Genomic DNA, 16,184 nt, shown 5'->3' on the forward strand with positions numbered 1-16,184 from the left:
ATATAAGCGCAGAGAAGAGCAATCTGAACATCTCTAATAAAGCCATTTCAAAACAGAAAATTGAAGGTGATGGGTGTTGTAACCCTCCCATGAGCAGATCTTTACTGAGCATGCATGGGGAACTCAGCTCTGGATTAAGCCCTCGGGAGTCTTTATTAATGAAAAGTCCTATTTTCTGTGATGGGATCCATAGAAGCCCAAACCTCAGCACCACCCGATATACCCTGGTAACAAACCTGGACATGTGCCCCCTGAATCTACAATAAAAATGGACTTGTTTTCAAAGTCCCATTTTCCAAACCCAAAGGACTTTTTCAGAGATAGCCTGTGAATAGATTTCAAAGGCAAACTGAGATTGAGGTAAACTGCAGCCATGGGGCGTGGCTTTCAGTACAGACTATGGAAATTCAGGTCCAAGAGTCACTCAGCATGCTTTAGGGCTGTGGTCAGCTTGGGTGTCAGCTCTGGGCTGACAATGTTCAAATGTGAAGCCCCCCCAGGAGCAGTGGGGAGGTTTGGAAAATGCTGAGCAGTCTGCAGGGCGATGAGCAGGGAAAAAAAGGTCCCCTCTGCTCTGCCAGGCCCTCTCCTGCTTCTTCCAGCCTTGGGCCAGGCTCACCCGAAGCCCAACCTGAGCTATGGCTAGGGTTGCATGATCCGTGCATGTCCTGTTCATGGCAGGTGAGCTCATTTTGCAGATCATCAAGAAACTAGGGACCTCTTGGATCTCTAGAATTTACAAAAAGGTGATGTCTGTCTTTGTAGCATAAGCTAAGATACCTCTCCTAACATATTGAACCCGGAGGAGTTCCACACAATGTGTGTATGCAGGTGAGAAGCTACATACCTTATTTGTGAGTGAGAGTGTGTGTGTGTATCCTTGTTGATGTCCAGGGCCTTAGAGTTTTATATAAGGAAACCCCGGGAGTAAAAATATGTTTCTTTGTGGAAAAGGGGCACGGTCATTAATTCGACACTGAACACTGCTCACCAAGCACAGTGGTAGGAAGATTTAATGAGATCATTTATGTGAAAGCACTTGGTAAAAGAAGATCCCTCAAGTATCAAGGATTGTATTATGTTAACATGTTCTGATGATCAAGTAGAAAGAGTAGTAAATTATGGAAAGGAGAGATGAAAGTGTGGGAAAGGAATTCAGAAGCTAGGATTTGAAAGAGACATTTTAGGCAAAAAATTGAGAGGGCGTGTTAAAAAAAAAAAAAAAAAAAAGCCCCTTCCAGTAGCAGACAGGGTTGGGAGCCATTTCCCTAAAGACACACCACATGGCTCCCTGCAGCTGTTTGTTGCAACCTCACACTTACAGGATTGCTCTGATGCCCCTAACTTCAAGCACAGAGACAAAGCTCCAGCCGAGATCCTGAGAACCAAAGGCAAAACTGAAGAGAGGGTTGATATAGTTTAGCAGCAGAACATGCCAAAACAAACAACTATACAAACCACATACCTTGGATTTAGCAGAAAATAACATAAGCCAACGGGAAACAAGAAAGTGACTGTATTAATTTCCGATTGCTGCTTAACAAATCGCCACAGGTTTCGTAGACAAAAACAACCCCTTATTTATTCTCATCAGTCTGGAGGTCAGAAGTCTAAAGTCAAGGCATCAACAGGGCTGTGTTCCTCCTGGAGGCTTTCAGGGACAATCTGTTCCCTTGCCTTTTCCAGCTTCTAGGGGCCACCTGCATTCCTTGGCTTGTGACACCTTGTTGTGCCAAGCCCCATTTGACTCCAATGGGGAGGACACCATGTTCAAAAGGCCAAAGAAGAGACCAGGAGCCAGTAAATAAGACATGGGGTTTTACTGAGAGCTTACAAACAGGGAAGAGAGTCCAGTGGCAGCAGGCTGGGCAGAAGAACCGCAACCACTTATAAAAGGCATGGAGTTTATATAGCATTTTCACTTAGCACCCTCCCCCTAACAATCTTCACCAGGCAACCTTCATTTTATCCAAAATAAAGGATCTCGATCCCCTATACAGCCTGCATTCCATGGGCCAGGCCAGAGTCTCAGATGTCCCTCATAGATAAGGAATGGATCTCCAGGTTGGCTACTCCCGAATTTCTTAGCCTGGGACTCTGAACACACATTCAGAAGCATCTGCCATATGGAGTGTATTAGTCCATTTTCACACTGCTATAAAGACACTACCTGAGACTGGGTAATTTACAAAGGAAAGAGGTTTCATTGACTCACAGTTCCGCATGGCTGGAGAGGCCTCAGGAAACTTACAATCATGTTGGAAAGCAAAGGGGAAGCAAGGCACATCTATTATGATAGCAGGACAGACAGAGACAGAGAGAGAGAGACCACAAAGGGGAAGTGCCACACTTTTAAACCATCGGATCATATGAGAACTCACTATCATGAGAACAGCATGGGGGAAACCGCCCCCATAATCCAATCACCTCCCACCAGGTCCCTCCCTCGACTTGTGGGGATTATAATCCGAGATGAGATTTGGATGGGGACCCAAACCAAACCATGTCACAGGGTCATTGTTAGTGTATGCTCAAATCATCACTGTCAGGTGTGTTTACCATACACGCCTTCCTCCATCTTCAAAGCCAGCAGCATAGAATCTTCCAGTCTTTCTCTCTGTCTCTCTCTTTCTCTCTCTCTCTCTGTGCTTCCATCGTCACAGCACCTTTTTCTTTCTTATAAAGACCCCTGTGATTACACTTGGCCCATCTAGCTAATCCAGGATTATTTCCCTGTAAGAGTTTTAACTTAATCATATCAGTAAAGTCCCTTTTACTATGTGAAAAATATCATATTCACAGGTTCCAGGGATTAGAACATGGACATTTTGGAGGGGACATTGTTCAGCCTACCATAGTGACTATCTCTTAGGCTATATCAATTAAGGTATTATGCTCAGGAAAAAGAAGGTGATGGAGTCTGTTCCTTTCTATCCTGGAGTCTGGGTTCACTCCTAGGGACTTCATCTTCAAAGGAATGGAGATCACCTATTACAATGCAAACACAGTATTATTTTATTATAGTATTTAATGTTGGAGAAAGTGTCAGAAAACAAATCTTCCAACAGGTAGCTGGAAGCAGTGCCAATTATTTTAAAAATTTTGGAGGGTAACCTGGCAACATACAGTAAAACTTTCTCAGATGTTCATTTCTACTGATCTAGAGATTTTACTTCCGCGGATTTATCCTATGGAAATAAACATGAACACATGCAAAGATTTACTGACAAGGATATTCACCAAAGTACTTTCAAAGTCATAGGAAGAAAGTAAATTGGGAGGAAAAACTAACTTCCTATTCCTCAAGGTTGAAATAAACTCTGGTACATTTGTTTTAAAATATATCTAAAACCTACTCAGCCATTCATCACATGTTGTAGAGGAATATTTAACAACATGAAAAGAGGTTTTCGATATCCCAAGAAATGACCCAGCAGGTTATATGTCAGTGTGCAGAGTCTGTTTCTCATTTGCAAAATACAATCATATTAGTTTTAAGTTCCTACTGGAAACAGCACTCAACTAGGACAAGGAAGGATGGGTCATTGACAAAGGGGTAGGAGCAGGGAACTACAAAGGCCAGGACAGTAGCTCAAAGCTAGTAAGTAGCAAAAGGCCCAGGACAGAAGCCACTACAGTCATGACAGAGGGAAGTGTTAAGTAGGCTGCCCTGAGTGGGACAAGTCAGCCCCAGGCAACTCCACAGGGAGGAATCAGGGACATAAACAATTTGACCTCTCTCCTCTGTCAGATCTGTGCCCTGAGCACCTCATTGTCTAAACCCAGCAGAAACCCAGGGACACAGAAGCCCCTGTGAAAGTGTGGCCCACTGTAGGCCAACCTCTTGGGCAGAGAGAAGGAAGAAGGGGGCACCACACCAGCACAACCACGTGTGCACCACATGCGTAAAACTAATGGAGGAAGAGCCATCAGAAGGTCAAAGGGGCTCATGTCTTGGCCGCTTACTCACAGGTGAATTTTCATTTTCTTCTTCTTACCTTTCTGCATAGTCTATGATGGACATATAGTACTTTAGGAATCACAGATGAAAGCAATCCCAGTTGAAATAAATTCACAACCCATTATAGTATGCTCATGGTAAGGCAGTGAAGAAAACCAACACTGGCCCCACTGGAAAAGCTGGGGACATTTTTCCGGTGTGTGATAGAGGAGGCTTAGCTATTTTCAACAATCTGAAAGTCAGTCCTGTGAAGGAAGGATTAGATTTGGTCTGCAGTTAGCTCAGGACCAAAAGGCAAAATGACAGGCGGGCAGATGCCAATCAGCCTGATTAAAGCTGCCTAGAAATGGCACATGTTTCCTCAAGCATTCCTGAGCTGTCTGGTCCTGAGGATAATTTAAGCAGAAGCCAGAAAACCTCCTGGTGGACATTCTGTAGAGGCACCTGAAGGATCAGATGGAGCTTTGTACTAGACAAACTTCCAAGTATCTTCTAGGAGCAAAGAGAGTAAATTACTATTTTAAATTATATGACAATGGTGACTGTCATAATTTATTTAATAGTGCTTGCTCTGGTTTTAGGGGTGGAGCCACGTGGGAAGGGGATGTTTAAGTGAATTCTTGTTATATCAGACATTTAGCTCCAAGAAAAAGTATCTCATGAAAAGCATATTGGTAAAAACACTTGGAGAGAAAACTCAAATTGGCATAACCAAACAGCCTAGACGCCAGGCTTGGCTGGATCCAGGCACTCAAATGACTCATCGAGGCCCAATATTTCTCCACATCTTGGCTCATTCCTTTATCAGGCTCTCTCTCATGGGGAAAGGGTATCAACAGGCTCACATCCCCACCACTCCAAGTCCAGTGGAAAAGACAACACCTGTTTGTAAATTGTTCGGCCTCAATTCCTGAGATAAGCTCTATTTGAGCCTGATTTGTTTATGGGTCAGCTATCTGTTCCTGAAATATTTACTTTGGCCAAAAGGATGCTACATTCTGGCCACCTCTGGTTCCTTCTGAATAATAGAGAGGAAATAAGAAGCTGGCATTAAAAACAGCCTCATTTGGCCTGCAATCCCAGAACCTGGGGAGACTGAGGCAAGTGGACTGCTTGATCCAGGAGTTTGAGACCAGCCTGGGCAACATGACTACCAAAAACATAAAAATTATCCAGGCATGGTGGTGTGAGCCTGTAGTCCTACCTATTCAAGAGGCTGAAGTGGGAGGATCTCTTGAGCCCGGGAGGTCAAGGCTGCAGTGAGCCGTGATCAAGCGACTACACTCCAGCCTGGGAGACAGAGCGACACCTTATCTCAAAAAATAAATAAAAAATAAATTAGTAAAAGTTTCATGCTAAGTTCTGAATGTTTTTTCCTTCTGTGTGGGAATTTGACTCAAGTTCTTTTCAGCTATTGGTCTTATTCTTCAAATGAAATCACAAGCAGAGCTACTCTATCTGGAATAATTTGGAGAGTATATTGCTAAGGAAAAATTCCCAAGTTGTTGATGCCACCAGAGAGGAAAGGAGTAGCTTCAGGAACACCACTCTGTGAGCACATCATGGACGCCTCGATTTCCCAACCTGGAGGCCAGCCCTTCTTGAAGTTCCATCTATTTGATATCAATGGGTGCCTCCTCCACCAAAAATGACTGGAATTCCCTGGCCAATTAAGTTTGAGAAATTTTCAGTTCAATAAAGTCAGAGAATTCTTGACTATAGGATATTTCAGAGCCTTTAGTGTTTGAATGTGTATTGGGAATATCAAGAGGAAAACACCATGTGCAGAATTTCTAAACCTACTTGATCATGAAACCATCTGAAGCATCTCTTGGGACTAGTATTCCCCATAACAAACTCGGGGACACACTGCTCTAGGGGAGACAGTTTTTCTGACTCTGCCCTACCCTGCCCTGCCCATCATTTTCATTGGGATCACAAAGTAATAAAAGATTACTGAGAAAGGCGGGCTTTGTTCCTCCATCACCTCTCTGGAATGTTTAGAAATGAATATAATAACTCAGAGATAAGACCCATCAAATCCTTGGCTTGTCAAAAGAAATCCTTTCTCCATCCAACCTGTTATATGGTTGCTGGAATCAAATTGCAAAAATCCTACACTAACTCCAGCTCCAGTCAGAGAAGAGACCACTGGTGGACTACACCAAGAGGACTTTTGGCCGCCACGGGAACTCACAGTCACCTCTGGCAAACCTCCGTCTGCAGCTGCAGAAGATCAAGTCAGGCTCACATCTGTTCCCCAGACACCCCACACTCCACTCCAGCTTCCCTGTCCAACAAAGCCTGGCCAGGTTTTCACAGTTAATCCCTCCAGGCCCCCAGCTCATCTTCTCCCTTCTTACTCCTAAGAATTCTCAGAGATCAAAGCCAAAGGCTTGTTTGCACAACATTCCGCAGAACACCTTAAATTCTCAGCTTGAAAGGAGGCTGAAAGAAGGTCAAACATACTCTATTGTTGAAATACTTAAACAGCAAGACATGACCAAAGTGTTAACAGATGAACCAGCGTCATCTCTCTGGACTTCGGGGTCCTGTGAAGTGAGGGACTTCCCCCAGTAAGTCAAATATAAGCATCTGATGAGAGGTCAACTAGAATTCTCCCTGGAGGTCACTCTGAGTTGACTCAGGCAATACACTGATTCTGAGATGGAAATTGAGAGCTACTGCCACAACCCAACGGGTCAAATTCAAATGAGGCCTGAAATGTCCATTCCGGATGGCCCTCTGATCCACTCAGTCCCCTGTTCTTCCTCCTCACAGTCTTGGTTCACAAAATAATATGGCTTTTTAGAACAGAAAGGCCATCTAGTCTGGAGATTTTCAAACTTTCTCGCAGCAGAAAAAAAAAAAAAAAAATTGCAGACACAATCTTACACGGGCTCTAATTTAAAGCAAATAAATTTGGGGTCCCTGGAGGAGGGTAACAGTGAGCATAGAAGGATTTTCACCTTCTCAGCCACCCCTCCACCATTGTGGCTTTGGACTCCCACAGCTTGAAAAGTCCCTGATATAGCCCAACACCTTCAAATTACATGAACGCTGAGGACCCAGAGAAGGAAAGGGAACTTCCCAGTCTCACATGGTACACACTACAGAGCCCACGAAACCCAGGTCTCAATTCCTGGGCAAAGCCATCTTCTCCTTCCAAACAGCTGATGCCACCACAATCAACCAAGTCTCTCTCTTGTGCTCCAAACCTTAAGTACTCATTGGAGCTCATACCTTTGCTTTTTGCTTCAAAACAGTCTCCAACATGGTCAGTCCTACTTTCAGAATGTCCCTTTTCTGTTCTCACCATCACCACCTTTCTTACTGGGAAACACATGGGACCTGACATCTGTCCCTCAGCCCCCGTGCCCAGGCTCTGCAGTTGCTAGATCCTGTTTCCTAACCTTGATTAATCATTAGAATCACCCAGGAGCTTTTTAAAAATATAAATTCCTGGGCCCAGCACTAGACCTAATGAATCAGCATTTCCAAGTGTGGGTCCAAGAATCTGTGATTTAAATAATTACCCCTAGATAATTGATGATTGGCTAGCTTTGGGAAGCATTACACTCAATGAGGTTGTGTTCCTTATTCATATCCATCACCCAAAACAAAGGAATTTTCACATTAAATCACAGCCCTCTTTGCTGGTGTAAATTCACTGGACACCTGTTAGGAATTATGGAGGGAATGGTCTCTGCAAAACCCTTCCCTCGTGTATTCTAAAGACACAACCATAGACATGAGTAAAGATGTACCTGTTATGATGCTCATTGCTGCACTAAAGAATGGAAATGTTCACCAATGAGGGAATTGAGTCAATAAATTTTGGTATATACATGCAATCTTATACATTTACTAAAAAATATTTAGAATATTAATAACATGCAAATACGTTCACATATTAATATAAACACGTTACAAGAGTCAATGTACAATAGGATTCTATTTTTTCATATGCATAAAATAACTAAAAAGAGAAACAAGAACATATTAATGATATCTCTAGAATGGTGGTGGGATTAGTGGCATTGTTTATTTCCTTACTTGTATTTCTTTCAATCTTCCAAAATGTCTATAAAGATCATGGATTTCAGCATCTATACAAAAACAAAGCTACCTTGAGACTATCTTGAGAGGAGAAAAAAAGAGCAAGTTAGAGAATCCAGATGATGGTTTAAGATATGTTACTGTTTATAATCTTATCCATATCACTTAAAGTGACAAACAAGAGTTTCTTGTTTTGCTGTTGTTATTGTTTTAAGTATAACTTCATAAAAGCTCTGGACAACAGGAATACATACCAGCCATAGGGCAGATATCATAAGAAATTCCTGGCATACAGAAATATCTAGGGACCCCATTAACTTTCTAATGGGGTCCCTAGATATTTGAGGAAAATCAATAATGTGAAGAAAGAGAATAAAAACAAAATCTCTTAGTATGTAGGGAAAAGAGACAGGTTCTAAATAAGAAAGAAAACATATTTAAAGAACCTATCCAAAAATCTAACTTCCATCCATTGGGAGGAGAAAACAGAGAAAATGGGGAAAAGGGAGAAAAATAAAAGAACTAATGGGGGAGGAGGGGAATGGTCAATGGAAGAAAGGGCATTCAGATTAAAATAGCCTACTGAGTAGATAATATAATAATAGTAAAGCTGAACTGTTTCAGAGCAAGACACTGGGCTAAATGGTTTCCATGCAGTATGTATTTTCATCTTTGTAGCAACCCTGTGAGTTCCCAACTCATAATTTATCCCACGGTACAGATGAGAAAACTGTTTGGAGAGACTAAAATCACTTGCCCAAGTACAGACAGCTACTAATTAATGGAGCCACATGCTTGATGAAATTTTAGTACACCTAAGATATTCTACGAACTTTCTTTTCCAGAAAGAAAAGTGCCTCATCTTTAAGAAATAAGAAATAGATAGAAACAAAACTCTTCTTCAGTAATACTGGATTTTAAAAGGCAAAAGATTTATTCATTCTGAAGAGAAGCCAGAGAATAACACTGGATTTTAGAAAAGAGCACCAAAGTCACAGAGAAAATTATTTTGAACTTAGAATTCTATATGTAGCAAAAACAACAACCATAAAATGAAGACATTTTTAATCACTAAGGACTCAAAATGTTTGAATCCAGACTGTCACTGGAGAATGAGTCAATAATTCTATAAATTAATTAATTAATTCCAAAACAGAAGGATGTGGGATTTGAAAAATAATGGTTAACAAATCAATGAATAAAACATAATTTAGTCTAAATAAATACTGTAACATAATGCTAAAAAGAGAAGGAAAAAAAAAGGAGAAAGAAGGAAGATGGAGAGGAGAAGAAGGAGGAGGAAAAGAAGAAGAAATAAACCCCCTGATAATTATAGCACGGAAGGGGATAAAAGCCGAGGAGGAAAGTAATAGTGTGCTAAAGTCAAAGAAGAAAAAATAAGAAAATTAAAAGTTATTTATAAATAATAATAAAGACAACATATGAAAATTTGTAGAAATATAGCTAAGGCATTTCTTAGAGAAAAATTTATGAGTGTGTGTGTGTGCATGTGTATTGTGTGTGCCTGGGTGTGTGTATCACTCATTCACATACACACACACACACACACACACACTCTTAATATTTAATTAACAAGGCCAGGCATGGTGGCTCATGCCTGTAGTACCAGCACTTTGGGAGACCGAGATGGGCTGATTACTTGAGGTTGGGAGTTGGAGACCAGCCTGGCCAACGTGGTGAAACCCTGTCTCTACTAAAAATACAAAAATTAGCCAGGTGTGGTAGTGGGCATCTGTAATCCCAGCTACTTGGGAGGCTGAGGCAGGAGAATCACTTGAACCTGGGAGTTGGAGGTTGTGATGAGCCAAAATTGTGCCACTACACTCCAGCCTGGGCAAAAGAAGGAGACTCCGCCTCAAAAAATAAAATAAAATAAAATAAAATATATAAATATATATATTTAAGGCGTGACATCAGTGGAAATAGTGGAGTAAGCACCTCTGAAAGTCTTCTCCTCCATTAAAGAAATAAAAATGCTGATAGAAATGGTCAAAATCAGCATTTTCAGAACTGTAGAAGTTAATCAGTGGTTGTAGAAATCCATGAGGCATTTATTCAAGAAAATGGCTGAGTCTCAGTAAGAACAGCAAGCTTTGTGGCATTTTAACTTCCTAACTCCTTCTCTCTAGCCCCTTAGTAGCTTTGAAAATTGACAGTCCTGCAGACAGTCCTGAAAACAGCCCTGAAAACCAGCAGCCTGACAGCCACTCCAAGAGATAAAATGAGGTTGAATGTTCTCCAGAATCCCCTTCCCAGAGAAATGTCATAATTTTTCATATCTGGCATTTTCCTAGAAAATCCCACCACCAGCATTTGTCTTTATTTGACCTGCCTCAGAGCTTGCTCAGTACAAACAGCATTTCCCTAAGCTTTTATCCAAAACAATCAGCAGCAACTGTGTAACGTTGCAGCTGCCTGAGGCAGTGATATCAGTTAGGACAAACAACAACCAGAAACCAAAAAAAAAGAAAAAAAAGAAGGAAAAGCCAGGAGTCAGGTATCAATGGGGCTTTGGAAATGTCTGTCATATTCCTGAGAATCTGAGAGGCCACATGCATGCATAGGGCCGTGTGCATGCCTGGGGATACACATGTGTTTAGTAAAGATCTGAGAAGGCTCTAAGCTCTCACATATGGATGACCCTGAGGCTCTGCACAAACAGAAGGTGAGGGCTAAGGCAGAGTTGCAAACTGTCTGTCTAAGGATTGAAGTGTGCTTCCAATACACATGTCACTAGCAGGCCTGCCTAAGAGAAATAAAGAGGGCCCCAGAGGCAGATATGAAAGAACACTAGACAGTAATGCAGATACATGTGAAGAAATAAAGAGCACTTATAAAGATAATGACATAAGTCAGTAAGTAAATACAAAAGACAATGTACATTTAGTTTTTGTTTGTGAGTCATTTTGGCTCCTATCTGATTTAAAACACAACTAGAGGCCGGGCACGGTGGCTCACTCCTGTAATCCCAGCACTTTGGAAGGCCGAGGCGGGCAGATAACAAGGTCAAGAGATTGAGATCATCCTGGCCAACATGGTGAAACCCCGTCTCTATTAATAATACAAAAAAAATTAGCCAGGCGTGGTGGCAAGCGCCTGTAGTCCCAACTACTCGGGAGGCTGAGGCAGGAGAATCTCTTTAAGCCAGGAGGTGGCGGTTTCAGTGAGCCGAGATCTCACCACTGCACTCCAGCCTGGCAACAGAGCGAGACTCTGTCCCAAAACAAACAAACAACCAAACAAACAAAAAACAAACAAAAAACAAAACAAAAAAATAGATAAAGTGGTCATTATAAACATTTTTATAAATTATAAAAGTATGCAGAAAGTTTATAAAAGTGTATAAAAAGTGTATTAGTCTGTTCAAGCTGCCACAACAAAATACCACAGACTGGATGGTGTAAACAACAGAAATCTATTTATCCCAGTTCTGGGTACTGGTAAGTTCAAGATTAAGGTACCAGTTGATGTGGTTTCTGGAAAGGACTCTTTCTAGATTGTAGATGGCCACCTCCTTATTTTGTCCTAATGTGGCTGCAAGAGAGAGCACTGGAGTTTCTTCCTCTTCTCAAAAGGGCACCAGCACCATTAAATTACATCTCTACACTTATGATCTCATTTAACCTTTATCACTTCCTCACAGGCTCTACCTCCAAATGTAGGGGATTAGAGCTTCAGCATACGAATGGGGTCAGGGAGACACAAACATTCAGTCCATAACAAAAAGTTTATAAATTATAAATGTATACAAAAAGTTTATTTTAAAAGTGATTATACAGAACATTATTATTAACTATAGTCACTGTGCTGTGCATTTGATCTCCAGAATGTATTCATGTCATAACTGGAAGTTTGTGCCCTTTGGCCAGCATCTCCCCATTCCCCCTGCACCCTGTCCCCTGATAACCAGTCTGTGCTTCTATGACTTCAACTCTTCTAGATTCTACATATAAGTGAGGTCACGCAGTATTTCTCTATCTCTCTGGCTTATTTCACTTAGCATAATGTCCTCAAGACATTTGCCAACTTATAAGTGGGAGCTAAGTGATGAGAACAAATGGACACATGGTGGGGGAAACAGTCACACTGGGGCCTACTGGAGGGTGGAGGGCGGGAGGAGGGAGAGGATCAGGAAAAATAACTAATGGATACTAGGCTTAATACCTGGGTAATGAAATAATATATACAAAAGACCACCATGACATGAGTTTACCTATATCACAAACCTGCACATGTACCCCTGAATTGAAAATAAAAGTTAATAAATAAATAAAAATTTGGTAAGAGAGATCTTAAGTATGCTCACACACACAAAAAGGTAACTAACTATGTTAGATGATGAATACGTTAATTAGCTTGATTGTAGTAATCATTTCACAATATATATGTATTGTAAAACATCACATTGCACACTTTAAATATATAATTTGTGTCTGTCAATTATGCATCAATAAAGCTGGAAAACAAGATGATTATAAATGTGCTATGTTGAGCACATAGTGTATGTAATTTGTAATAATAACAGCATAAAGAAGGAAAAGGGAATGGAAATATCTCAGAGCAAAGTTTTTACACACGAGTGAGATTAAGTTGGTATTAATCTGAACTATATTGTTATAAATTAAAATGCTAACAATAAGCACAGAGCAACCACTAATAACCTAAAAATACGTAGTAAAAGAGACAAAGGAATTAAATGGTGCATCAGGATATATCGATTTAACACATCGATAGAAAAATGACCACAGAATATAAGCAAATATTCAAAAAATGAAAATAAGAATGGAAAATAAATATACAAAAAGATGATCAACCACCCTATTAAATGGAGAAATATTACTGTAAATGGTTGGATATTTTTAATCCATCAAATCAGCAAAAATTAAAGACAGTGTTGCCAAAGTATGCTAAAATTAGGACCCTGGTATGCTGAATGTAGGAGTGAAAATTGGTGTAGCCTTTGGGAAAGGCATTTTGGCTGAGTCCATCAAAATTTGAAATGTACGTGCTCTTCGACCCAGCAAGACCACTTCCAGAAAGATATCCATATATGCATGCATGCCCAGGGTCGAGTGTGAGAATGTGACCTTGAGCAAAACACATGTTTGAATATGGGGTATTTTGGTCTTTAAAAAAACCAGATAGTTGATTAAAATGATAAATGTAAAAGTAAAAATACTTTATATAATCCTGAGTCTTTTTTTTTTTTTTTTTTTTTTTTGAGACGGAGTCTTGCTCTGCGGCCCAGGCAGTAGTGCAGTGGCACAATCTCTGCTCACTGCAAGCTCCGCCTCCCAGGTTCACGCCATTCTCCTGCCTCAGCCTCCCGAGTAGCTGGGACTACAGGTGCCTGCCACCACACCCGGCGCCTGCCACCGCACCTGGCTAATTTTTTGTATTTTTAGTAGAGACGGGGTTTCACCATGTTAGGATGGTCTCGATCTGCTGACCTCGTGATCCACCCGCCTCGGCCTCCCAAAGTGCTGAGATTACAGGCGTGAGCCACCGCTCCAGGCCTAATCCTGAGTCTTATAAAAACACACCAATCACACTATGCCTCCTTTTGTGTTTTTGTAGCTAGTAGAAGACTTTTTGTGGGGAGAGATTCACTTACTTTGAGAAAATCTGAAGATTCTTTGCCAAACAGAGCTGAGCTTCTAGGATCCGAATGTGGGCAGGAAAAGATACTACTTCACACAGAGAAGAAGGAAGAAGAAAGGAAAGGGGAGATAAGAGAGGCTACATTCTTTATGATATGTCCTTTTTCCAAGACTCTGCACCCCCTCGTTCTCCAAATAACTGTCAATAGCATTAATAAATTCATCAGGAACTGTGGATCCACTATATTTAATCTCTATGTCCCAAATCAATCCTTATGTATCCCCAGGGTGTAAGCCCATTCCCCCAACATACCCTGCTCCATGACTGTCCCACGCAGACATTCTTCCCCGCTTAGCTAACAATCTTTTACCTACATGGAGTTACCATTGGTAAGATTGTTCCAGTGATACATAAATTGGTATAAACATTTTTAAATCAATATCAAAGGAAAAGCTTTATGATTTTTTTGGATTTGTCAATAATTTCTTTGTTAAGACATCAAGAGCGCAGACAACAAAATTCAACAAAAGCAAAAATAGAGAACAGAGACTACTTCAAACTTAAAAATTTTGTTCATCAAAAGACACAATCAATATAATGAAATGGGAGAAAACATTTACAAATCACATAGGTGATAACAGATTAATATTTAGAATATGCCAGGCACTCACGCCTGTAATCCCAGCACTTTGTGAGGCTGAGGCAGGCAGATCACGAGGTCAGGAAATCGATATCACCCTGGCCAACATGGTGAAACCTTGTCTCTACTAAAATACAAAAAATTAGCCAGGTGTGATGGTGCACGCCTGTAGTCCCAGCTACTCAGGAGCCTGAGGCAGGGGAATCACTGGAACCCAGGAAGCGGAGGTTGCAGTGAGCCGAGATCGCACCACTGCACTCCAACCTGGCGACAGAGCAAGACTCCGTCTCAAAAAAAAAAAAAAAAAAAAAAATTAGAACATATAAAGAATTCCTGCAACTCGACATAAAAAAATCAAATAACCCAATTTAAACAAAGGACTTGAACAGACATTTTTCCAAAGGTGATATACAAATGGCCAAGAAGCATAAGAAAAGATACTCAACATCACTTATCATCAGAGAAATGCAAATCAAAATCATGATGAGATATTACCTCATACCCAATAGGATGGCTACTATAAAAAAAAGTGTTTGTGGTGGTGTGGAAAAGTTGGGACTCTTGTGTACTGTTGGTGGGATTATAAAATGGTGCAGCTGCTATGGACAGTATAGCGGTTCCTCAAAAAATTAAAAATAGAACTACCATATGATCCAGCAATCTCACTCCCGGGTATATACCCAAAGTAATTGAAAGCAGGATCTCAAAGGGATATTTGTATGCCTATGTTCATAGCGGCACTATTCACAAGAGACAAGAGGTGGAAGCAACCAAAACACCTGTCAATGTATAAATACATAAACAAAATGTGGTATTACACACAATGGAATACTTCCTTAAAAAGGAAGAAAATCTCATTACATGCTACAACCTGGATGAACACTGAGGACATTATGCTAAGTTAAATAAGTTCATCAAAGGACAAATACTATATGATTCCACCTATATAAAGCCTCTAAAGCAGTCAGATTCCTAGACAGAGAAAGTCTGTGGTAGTTTATCTATGGCTGGAGGAAACAGGACAAAAAGGAGTTGTTTTCTAATGGGTACAGATTTTTTTTTTTTTTTTTTGGAGACGGAGTCTCGCTCTCTTGCCCAGGCTGGACTGCAGTGGCCGGATCTCAGTTCACTGCAAGCTCCACCTCCCAGGTTTATGCCATTCTCCTGCCTCAGCCTCCCGAGTAGCTGGGACTACAGGCGCCCGCCACCTCGCCCGGCTAGTTTTTTGTATTTTTTAGTAGAGACAGAGTTTCACCGTGTTAGCCAGGATGGTCTCGATCTCCTGACCTCGTGATCCACCTGTCTCGGCTTCCCAAAGTGCTGGGATTACAGGCTTGAGCCACCACACCCGGCAGAATTTTTTTTTTTTTTTTAGATGGCTGGAGTGCAGTGGCCCGATCTCAGCTCACTGTAACCGCTGCCTCCCAGGTTCAAGTGATTCTTTTGCCTCAGACTCCTGAGTAGCTGAGATTACAGGCACCCACCACCACACTCGGCTAATTTTTGTATTTTTAGTAGAGACGGGGTTTCACCATGTTGGCCAGGCTGGTCTCAAACTCCTGACCTCAAGTGATCCACCCGCCCCGGCCTCCCAAAGTGCTGGGATTACAGGCGTGAGCCACCGTGCTCGGCCGGGTACAGAATTTGAGTTCTACAAGATGAGAAAGTTCTGGAGATCACTTTCACAGCAATGAAGATATACTAAACACTACTGAACTGTATACTTTAAAATGGTTAAGAAATGTTAAGATGGTAACATTTATGATATATGGTTTGAACCACAGTTTTAAAAAATATAACAAAAGATGCTCCTCTGATGTGGAAGGACTTTTTCTTGACTTTATGTGCTGGTGAATTCTTCAGAGCTGCAGCTAATTAACATTGGCTTGACAGGATGCTCAC

The 16,184-nt window shown here is 41.2% G+C and overlaps 1 pseudogene; it reads right to left on the reverse strand.

The window, feature by feature from the left end:
• Positions 1–204: 204 nt before the first annotated feature.
• LOC126959230 (putative uncharacterized protein UNQ9370/PRO34162) overlaps positions 205–16,184 on the reverse strand; it is a 39,237-nt pseudogene continuing 23,257 nt past the window's right edge.

This window comes from Macaca thibetana, chromosome 7 (assembly GCF_024542745.1).
Source record: "Macaca thibetana thibetana isolate TM-01 chromosome 7, ASM2454274v1, whole genome shotgun sequence".
Lineage (NCBI taxonomy): Eukaryota > Metazoa > Chordata > Mammalia > Primates > Cercopithecidae > Macaca > Macaca thibetana.